Source organism: Rattus norvegicus, chromosome 3 (genome assembly GCF_036323735.1).
Source record: "Rattus norvegicus strain BN/NHsdMcwi chromosome 3, GRCr8, whole genome shotgun sequence".
NCBI lineage: Eukaryota > Metazoa > Chordata > Mammalia > Rodentia > Muridae > Rattus > Rattus norvegicus.
In genome coordinates, this window is record NC_086021.1 from 121130149 (window position 1) to 121140125 (window position 9977).

The 9977-nt window shown below is 41.2% G+C and overlaps 1 long non-coding RNA gene across 2 annotated transcripts in view; it reads left to right on the top strand.

Annotated features, from left to right (window-relative positions):
* The window catches only part of LOC103691860 (uncharacterized), a 105132-nt gene that overhangs the window by 68058 nt on the left and 27097 nt on the right, over window positions 1-9977 (top strand). The window lies entirely within an intron of this gene.

Sequence of the window (9977 nt, forward strand, 5' to 3'; positions counted from 1 at the left end):
ATCTTTTCCCAATCTGTTGGTTGCCGTTTTGTCCTAACCACAGTGTCCTTTGCCTTACAGAAGCTTTGTAGTTTTATGAGATCCCATTTGTCAATTCTTGATCTTAGAGCATAAGCCATTGGTGTTTTGTTCAGGAAATTTTCTCCAGTGCCCATGTGTTCCAGATGCTTCCCCACTTTTTCTTCTATTAGTTTGAGTGTATCAGGTTTGATGTGGAGGTCCTTGATCCACTTGGACTTAAGCTTTGTACAGGGTGATAAGAATGGATCAATCCGCATTCTTCTACATGCTGACCGCCAGTTGAACCAGCACCATTTGCTGAAAATGCTTTCTTTTTTCCATTGGATGGTTTTGGCTCCTTTGTCAAAAATCAAGTGACCAAAGGTGTGGGTTCATTTCTGGGTCTTCAATTCTATTCCACTGGTCTATCTACCTGCCTCTGTGCCAATACCATATAGTTTTTATCACTATTGCTCTGTAATACTGCTTGAGTTCAGGGATAGTGATTCCCCCAGACGTCCTTTTATTGTTGAGGATAGTTTTAGCTATCCTGGGTTTTTTGTTATTCCAGATGAATTTGCAAATTTTTCTGTCTAACTCTTTGAAGAATTGGATTGGTATTTTGATGGGGATTGCATTGAATCTGTAGATTGCGTTTGGTAAAATGGCCATTTTTACTATATTAATCCTGCCAATCCATGAGCATGGGAGATCTTTCCATCTTCTGAGATCTTCTTCAATTTCTTTCTTCAGAGGCTTGAAGTTCTTATCATACAGATATTTCACTTGCTTGGTTAAAGTCACACCAAGGTATTTTATATTATTTGGGACTATTATGAAGGGTGTCGTTTCCCTAATTTCGTTGTCGGCTTGTTTCTCTTTTGTGTAGAGGAAGGCTACTGATTTGTTTGAGTTAATTTTATACCCAGCCACTTTGCTGAAGTTGTTTATCAGCTTTAGTAGTTCTCTGGTGGAACTTTTGGGATCACTTAAATATACTATCATATCATCTGCAAATAGCGATATTTTGACTTCTTTTTTCCAATCTGTATCCCCTTGATCTCCTTTTGTTGTCTGATTGCTGTGGCTAGAACTTCAAGAACTATATTGAATAAGTAGGGAGAGAGTGGGCAGCCTTGTCTAGTCCCTGATTTTAGTGGGATTGCTTCAAGTTTCTCTCCATTTAGTTTAATGTTAGCAACTGGTCTGCTGTATATGGCTTTTACTATGTTTTACTATGGGCCTTGAATTCCTATTCTTTCCAGAACTTTTATCATGAAGGGGTGTTGAATTTTGTCAAATGCTCAGCATCTAATGAAATGATCATGTGGTTTTGTTCTTTCAGTTTGTTTATATAATGGATCACATTGATGGTTTTCCGTATATTAAACCATCCCTGCATGCCTGGGATGAAGCCTACTTGATCATGGTGGATGATTGTTTTGATGTGCTCTTGGATTCGGTTTGCCAGAATTTTATTGAGTATTTTTGCGTTGATATTCATAAGGGAAATTGGTCTGAAGTTCTCTTTCTTTGTTGGGTCTTTGCGTGGTTTAGGTATAAGAGTAATTGTGGCTTCATAGAAGGAATTCGGTAGGGCTCCATCTGTTTCAATTTTGTGGAATAGTTTGGATAATATTGGTATGAGGTCTTCTATGAAGGTTTGATAGAATTCTGCACTAAACCCGTCTGGACCTGGGCTCTTTTTGGTTGGGAGACTTTTAATGACTGCTTCTATTTCCTTGGGAGTTATGGGGTTGTTTAACTTGTTTATCTGTTCCTGATTTAACTTCGGTACCTGGTATCTTTCTAGGGAATTGTCCATTTCCTCCAGATTTTCAAGTTTTGTTGCATATAGACTTTCTTAGTAGGATCTGATGATTTTTTGAATTTTCTCTGATTCTGTTTTTATGTCTCCCTTTTCATTTCTGATTTTGTTAATTTGGACACACTCTCTGTGTCCACAGTTTAGTCTGGCAAAGGGTTTCCCTATCTCGTTGATTTTCTCAAAGACCCAGCTTTTGGTTCTGTTGATTCTTTGCATAGTCCTTTTTTTTCCCCTACTTGGTTGATTTCAGCTCTGAGTTTGATTATTTCCTGCCTTCTACTCCTCCTGGGTGTATTTGCTTCTCTTTGTTCTAGAGCTTTTAGGTGTGCTGTCAAGCTGCTGACATATGCTCTCTCCTGTTTCTTTCTGCAGGCACTCAGAGCTATGAGTTTTCCTCTTAGCACAACTTTCATCGTGTCCCATAAGTTTGGGTATGTTGTACCTTCGTTTTCATTAAATTCTAAGAAGTGTTTAATTTCTTTCTTTCTTTTTTGACCAGGTAATCATTGAGGAGAGCATTGTTCAACTTCCATGTATATGTGGGGATTCTTCCCTTATTGTTGTTGAAGACCAGCTTTAGCCTGTGTTGATCTGATAGGATGCATGGGATTATTTCTATCTTTCTGTATCTGTTGAGGCCTGTTTTGTGCCTGATTATATGATCAACTTAGGCGAAAGTACCATGATGTGGTGAGAAGAAGGTATATTCTTTTGTTTTAGGATTGAATGTTCTATAAATGTCTGTTAAGTCCATTTGGTTCATAACTTCTGTTAGTCTGTCTATGTCTCTGTTTAGTTTCTGTTTCCATGATCTGTACATTGATGAGAGTGGGGTGTTGAAATCTCCTACTATTATTGTGTGAGGTGCAATGTGTGCTTTGAGCTTTAGTAAGGTTTCTTTTTTGTATGTAGGTACCCTTGTATTTGGAGCAGAGATATTTAGGATTGAGAGTTCATCTTGGTGGATTTTCCTTTGATGAATATGAAGTGTCCTTCCTTTTCTTTTTTGATGACTTTTGGTTGAAAATTGATTTTATTCGATATTAGAATTGCTACTCCAGTTTGCTTGTTCAGACCATTTGCTTGGAAAGTCGTTTTCCAGCCTTTCACTCTGAGATAGTGTCTGTCTTTGTCTCTGAGGAGTGTTTCCTGTAGGCAGCAAAATGCTGAGTCCTCATTATGTATCCAGTTTGTTAATCTGTGTCCTTTTTTTTTTTTTTTGGTTCCTTTTTTTCGGAGCTGGGGACCGAACCCAGGGCCTTGCGCTTCCTAGGCAAGCGCTCTACCACTGAGCTAAATCCCCAACCCAATCTGTGTCTTTTTATTGGGGAATTGAGTCCATTGATGTTGGGAGATATTAAGGAATGGTGATTGTTGCTTCCTGTTATCTTTGTATTTGGAGGTGAGATTATGTTTGTGTGCTTTTCTTCTCTTTGTTTTGTTGCAAAACGATTAGTTCTTGCTTTTTCTAGGGTGTAGCTTGCCTCCTTGCGTTGGGTTTTACCATTTATTATCCTTTGTAGAGCTGGCTTTGTAGAAAGATATTGTGTAAATTTGGTTTTGTCATGGAATATCTTGGTTTCTTCATCTATGTTAATTGAGAGTTTTGCTGGATACAGTAACCTGGGCTGTCATTTGTGTTCTCTTAGGGTCTGTATGACATCTGTCCAGGATATTCTGGCTTTCATAGTCTCTGGTGAGAAGTCTTGTGTAATTCTGATAGGTCTGCCTTTATATGTTACTTGACCTTTTTCCCTTACTGTTTTTAATATGCTTTCTTTGTTTTGTGCATTTAGTGTTTTGATTATTATATAATGGGAGGAGTTTCTTTTCTGGTCCTAGCTATTTGGAGTTCTGTAGACTTCTTGTATGTTTATGGGCATCTCTTTCTTTAGGTTAGGGAAGTTTTCTTCTATGATTTTGTTGAAGATATTTACTGGTCCTTTGAGTTGGGGGTCTTCACTCTCTTCTATATCTATTATCCTTTGATCTGATCTTCTCATTGTGTCCTGGATTTCTTGTATGTTTTGGGCCAGTAGCTTTTCCCACTTTACATTATCTTTACAGTTGTGTCGATTATTTCTATGGAATCTTCTGCTCCTGAGATTCTCTCTTCTATCTCTTGTATTCTGTTGGTGATGCTTGTTACCTATGGCTCCTTGTCTCTTCCTTGGTTTTCTATAACCAGGGTTGTCTCCCTTTGTGCTTTCTTTATTGTTTCTATTTCCATTTTCAATTTCTTCGCCTGTTTGATTGTGTTTTCCTGTAATTCTTTCAGGGATTTTTGTGTTTCCTCTCTAACGGCTTCTGCTTGTTTACTTGTGTTTTCCTGCATTTCTCTAAGGGAGTTCTTTATGTCTTTCTTAAAGTCCTCCATCATCATGGTCAAATGTAATTTTAAATCTAGATCTTGCTTTTCTGGTGTGTTTGGATATTCAGTGTTTGCTTTGGTGGGATAATTGGGCTCTGATGATGCCACGTAGTCTTGGTTTCTGTTGCGTGGGTACCTATGCTTGCTTCTCGCCATCAGGTTGTCTCTGGTGTACCCTTGTTTTGCTATTTCTGACAGTGACTTGACCATCCTATAGGCCTGTGTGTCAGGATTGCTACAGACCTGTTTTCCTGTTTTCTTTCAGTCAGTTATGGGAAAGAGTGTTCTGCTTTCAGACATGTAGTCATTCCTGTCCACTGGCTTTCAGCTGTCCCTGAGGGCGGGAACCAGAAGGGCCTGCTCCTACTTCTCCTGGGTTCCCCAGATGGTGCCCCCCGTTTTCCTCTAGAGTCAGAAATGTGGCATAGAGTAGTCTCCTCTGGTTTCCCAGGTGTGTCTGCCCCTCTGAAGGTCTAGCTCTCCCTCCCATGGGGTTTGGGTGCAGGGAGCTGTTTGACCTGGTCTGTTCAGATCCGGGCACAGTCTGGACCACAGGGCTCCTGCAGCTTGACTGCCCCTATCTTCCTGTGCCCAGAGGCCCTATACAGTTTCCTCTTGGGCCAGGGATGTGGGCAACGGTGGGCAGGAGTGACAGTCTTTCCTGCCCTGCAGTCTCAGGATTGCCCACACGTCTGGGCTATCAGCTCTCTCTCCCATGAGGTTTGGGAGCAGGGAGCTGTGGGCCGGAATCAGTGAGGGTTGGGCGCCAGCTAGAACCTGGAAGTGTCCAGTCCCAGAGGAATTTTGCCTTTGTGTGGCCTGAGTCCACCAGGCAGGTCACTTGGAGCAGAAAAGTTGATCTTACCTCTGGTCTTGGTCCTGAAGTCGCTCCTTGGGGCTCAGTTTCAGCTTTCCATGAGGGTAGCAACCAGAAGGGCCTGCCCCTACTTCTGGGTCCCTGTGAGCAGGGGACCCTGATAGCGCTAGGCATTTTCCTCTAGAGTCAGAAATGTGGGTAGAGAGTAGTCTCCTCTGGTTTCCCAGGCATGTCTGCCCCTCTGAAGATCTAGCTTTCCCTCCCACAGGATTTGGGTGCAGCGAGCTGTTTGACTGGGTCTGTTCAGATCCGGGTGCAGTCTGAACCCCTGGGCTCCTGCAGCTTGACTGCCCCTATCTTCCTGTGCCCAGAGGCCCTATACAGTTTCCTCTTGGGCCAGGGATGTGGGCCCAGGTGGGCAGAAGTGGCAGTCTCTCCTGACCTGCAGTCTCAGGATTGCCCACACATCTGGGAGATCAGCTCTCTCTCCCATGAGGTTTGGGAGCAGGGAGCTGTGGGCTGGGATCAGCGAGGTTTGGGCACCAGCCGGAAACCGCCATTCTTGATCTTCTAAGTGGGCTGTATCCTAGGAAGTAGACCTTATTTTGCATAGAGGTAAACTGTGATGTTGGACCCTGCCAGGAGATAAGGAGACAGTGGAGTAGGAAGAGCAGAGTTATAACGGTTGCTACTCTTGGGCCAGTCCTCAAACTGTGGTAGCACATACAGAAAGGGTATTTTTTTCCTAACATCTGTAGACTCCCTTTACTCAGTTGGCCTGCCTACCAGTTTGGAACTCATCTGTTTTAAGTGGGAGATCTTCTAACTCATGAAGTTGAATCACTGCTAGCTGCATGGCTATGTCTACTTTATCTTCATGATTTGTTTTACCTAAATCCAGAGATATTAAAGAAAATAACTTGAATTTATGTTTTTCAACTACAGCAAAATACTTCTCACACATAATGTATCTTAGTTTGGATTTTATTGATGTGAAAAGATACCATAACCATAGCAAATCTTATAAAGAAAAATATGTAATTGGGATTGGCTTACAGTTTCAGAGATGTAGTCCATTATCATCATGGTGAAAACCATAGCTGTGTACAGGCAGACATGATGCTGGAGAAGAAGCTAAGAGTTCTACATCTTGGTCTCCTGGGAGCTGGGGAAGGGGAGAGAGAGAGAGAGAGAGAGAGAGAGAGAGAGAGAGAGAGAGAGAGAGGTAACTGATTTGAGCTTCTGAGACTTCAAAGCCAGCCCCCACAGTGTCACACTTTCTCCAACAAGACCACATTTCCTAATAGTGTCAGTCCCTATGGACCAACCATTCAAACACATGATGCCTATGGGGGCTGTTTCTATTCAAACCATCATATAGGAGTAAATGCCTCTTTAATCAGAAAAAATAATTGCTGCTCTTCTCATTTTACATATGATATCTGGGGACTAAGCATCAACAGCCTTGCCAGACCAAGGAGTGTGTGCTGCTGGAGTTTTTGTAGGTATGAAAGATTTAAAAATGCTGAGTAACCAGGAAGGGCAGGATTTCCTATGCTTAGTTTGCTAAGATGCTTATTAAAGCTCTCTCTGCTTTAGCAAGGTCAACACCTTAGAGAATCCTCTTGGGGACCACAGTGATAACCCTGCCACCCGATCTAATGGCCAGGAGCTCCACTGCAATCACTGGCTCAGCTTATCTTGGTCCCAGTAAGTGCCATGGAGAGATAAATGGACTTACTAGAATGGGAGGCCGCTCAAAGAGCAGCACGAATTAATTGCTAAGACTAAAGACAGAATCCACTTCTACCCCTCACCCAGTTCACAGTCTTCACTACTAATTTGTGCTGAATAGTTCTGAGGCATTGTCAGCATCTGTACAGGCTGTCAGTTTTCAGATATTCTCTATTCTCAGAAGTTACCGCCTATCTGTAGCCAAAAATTATTTTAAAGATAGCTACCTTTCTTTCTAATGCTTTGCAGAGTAATCATCTATCTCATTTCCAGTATTTGTCTCCAGTTTTCAACTTCAAATTCCAATAATATAAAAAGCTTTAAAACTTGCTGGGTTCTATATTTTGAAAGGCTTTTTACATATATTATTTTCCAGACTTATTCTTTATTTCTTGGTTTATATAGGGCTGATAGTTTCCTCCGTTTAGACAACGATGTTCCTGTCAACAGTTAACTGACTTTCCTCAGATCCTACAGCTATTCATATCCATAGATAACAATGGAAGACTAAGTATTAGGTATTGGTTACATTTCTGTTGCTGTAATAAAAGATCATGTCCAAAGACAACTAAGGAAGACAGGATGTATTTGGGATTAACGTTTCAGATGGAGAGTCTGTAATTGTGGAGTTAGCATGGCAGCAGGCAGATAGAGCAGGAAGCTGGGAAGGCGATCTTTTTTTTTTTTTAACCACAAACATGAAACTAGGAAGTATGGTGCTATAAACTCTAAAAGCTTGCCTCCAGCGACTTTCTCCAGGAAGGCTGCACCACCTCCCCATAGAGCACCATTAGCTGGGAGCCATGTGTTCAAATACCCAAGACTATGGGAGATATTTATCAGTTAGATCATCTTGTCTGTGGGTTAATTGACTCATAGTACTACACCTAACAGGCAAAATGGGGAGTGCAAAGAATCCTAGATTTAGAGGTTTGTGACTTTTGGAAGTGACAACATTCTTGTGTGTGTGTGTGTGTGTGTGTGTGTGTGTGTGTGTGTGTGTGTGTGTGCTTGTATACCTCTAGGGTGGGTATTCATTGTTCCTGTAACCTTTGTGTTGATTCACCAGTCCTAATTCAGCTGTTTTCTGTTGGTCATTGTACTCATCATTATTCAGTCTCCATTTCTGTATCTATAATGCCTTCTATTCTAAATATTAAATAAAAATTTCAGAGAGGCCATCATTTTGGACTAGACTCCTTTACTGGTCCACAACACACCAGGCTAAAACTAAAGATGGAATTGCTCACTCTACAGTGCCACATCAACAAGCTAAAACTGTCTATCTGACCTGCTGAGAAATAAGGGCAAAGAGATAACAACTAAATTCCCCCCAAAACCCATCTTCATGATAATACAATTTTCCTGTGTTTTAATCCTTATAAAAAGAGGTGACTTAAAGTTAATCAACCAATTCTTTATCCATTGTTCTGACTCCTTACAGGAAAAGTAACTTGAAATAACCAATCTACTTTTTGTTTGTTCTGATTTCATTAGACCCTTTCTCTCTATAATGCCATCTCCCTATGCTTGGATCATTATAACATTTATTTTATTTTGTGGAGTGAAGCTGCTTGATTCTAGATTCTAAAATAAAGCCAATTAAATTAAGGTGTCTCTCTCTCTCTCTCTCTCTCTCTCTCTCTCTCTCACACACACACACACACACACACACACACACACACACACACACTCTCACCAATTTAAAGACCTTAATTGGTTTTATTTTAGCAGAGAGATAGAATGAGCACCAGTAGGCTGTAAAGCAGGAGAAGTGTGTGCAAACATTTCTCCTAGTGTTCTAGCATACTTCTGTAAGTTATGTGCCTGAAAATGAAGGGCCCTATATGTGATGGGGATACACAGGAGCATAAGTAATGTGAGAAAAGTCCCTGACACCTATTTATGTTGTAGCTGTTGTGAAGAGCTAGGGTAATATGTTGCTCATGCTTGCCTAAAAAGTCACCTATGCAACCAATAAGAGTGTAGCAGATAATGTGTACAGTTATGTGTGCCTAGAGTACTTGCTACTGGCTATAGTGTTGGATCCTCTATTTACATTAGGCATGTTACATTAGAGTGTTTAAAAGTTGATATACGTAAAAACAGTATATCATGTTATACCAGCATTAGCCCGGATAGCTCATGCTTATTGTGTCTCTTGATGGCGTCGTTTTCTCCTGTGAATGATGTCATCTTGCACTTTTAAAATTCATCATGGATGTAGAGGCAACAGGCTTTACCACATTGTCTTCGTAAGCAGTAGGTTACTCTTCACAAGCATACTTTATGGTGTTTGCACAGAGGCAAACTTGCCGAATAATGCACCTGTCGGGTTGTATGCCTGTATTAACTGGAGAATCACTGTGCCAATTTTAAGAGAGAAGGGACACTGTAGTATCCACATAGAAAACAACAGATGAAATTCCTCTGGTTTAGCCTTTCATAAAAATAGAGGTAAAGGCTGGGTGGCAAAAAGTGTGTTTGGCCATGGGGTAGTCACGGTGTCTGTGATGAGGCTGCTGATGTTCCATGAGATAAAGAAAACAAGTCACTTGAGGAAGACCACCTTTTGCTGCAATAGTGGAGTAACAGCTAGTTCTATATGCACGCTTCTAATTCTGCCGTCTTTACATCCAAAGGTAATTTGCAGATGGTCATTAAAAAGGAAGTTTCTAGAAGCTTAGGTGAGATGAGAAGTAGAGAATCGTTCACTGATCTTGGCAGTGCTGAGAGTGTTGCTATGTTATTCAGGGTTCTCAGAGAAATGGGACCAATGGTGTGTGTGCTTGTGGAAAGAGACTGATCTTAAGGAATTGGCTCATGTGATTCTACAAACAGGCGAATCCAAAATCTTCAGGGCAAGAGAAGGGCTAGAAACTCAGGAAAAAGCTGCATTTAATGAGAAAGTTACTCACAGAGAGAATTCTTTTTCTGAAGACAGTCTCTTCACAGCAAGGCCTTGGCTGACTGAACGAGGCCCACCCACAGTATGAAGATCAATCTACTTAACCCAAGGTCACGTTGCTGGTTTAAATATTAAGTTCATGTAAGAAATATGTTCATAAAGTGCTATGGAAGCTGCCAAGGGAGAAAAGCAAGCAATAGTCTCACCAAGCTTTAAAGCCTACCAACCGCAGCAATCACCAGCCAGGCAAGATGTCTTCAGTGGGGCGGTAGTGGTGCTTTTATTTTAGGGTGACCAACTGCTGTCTAACCGGATGGAA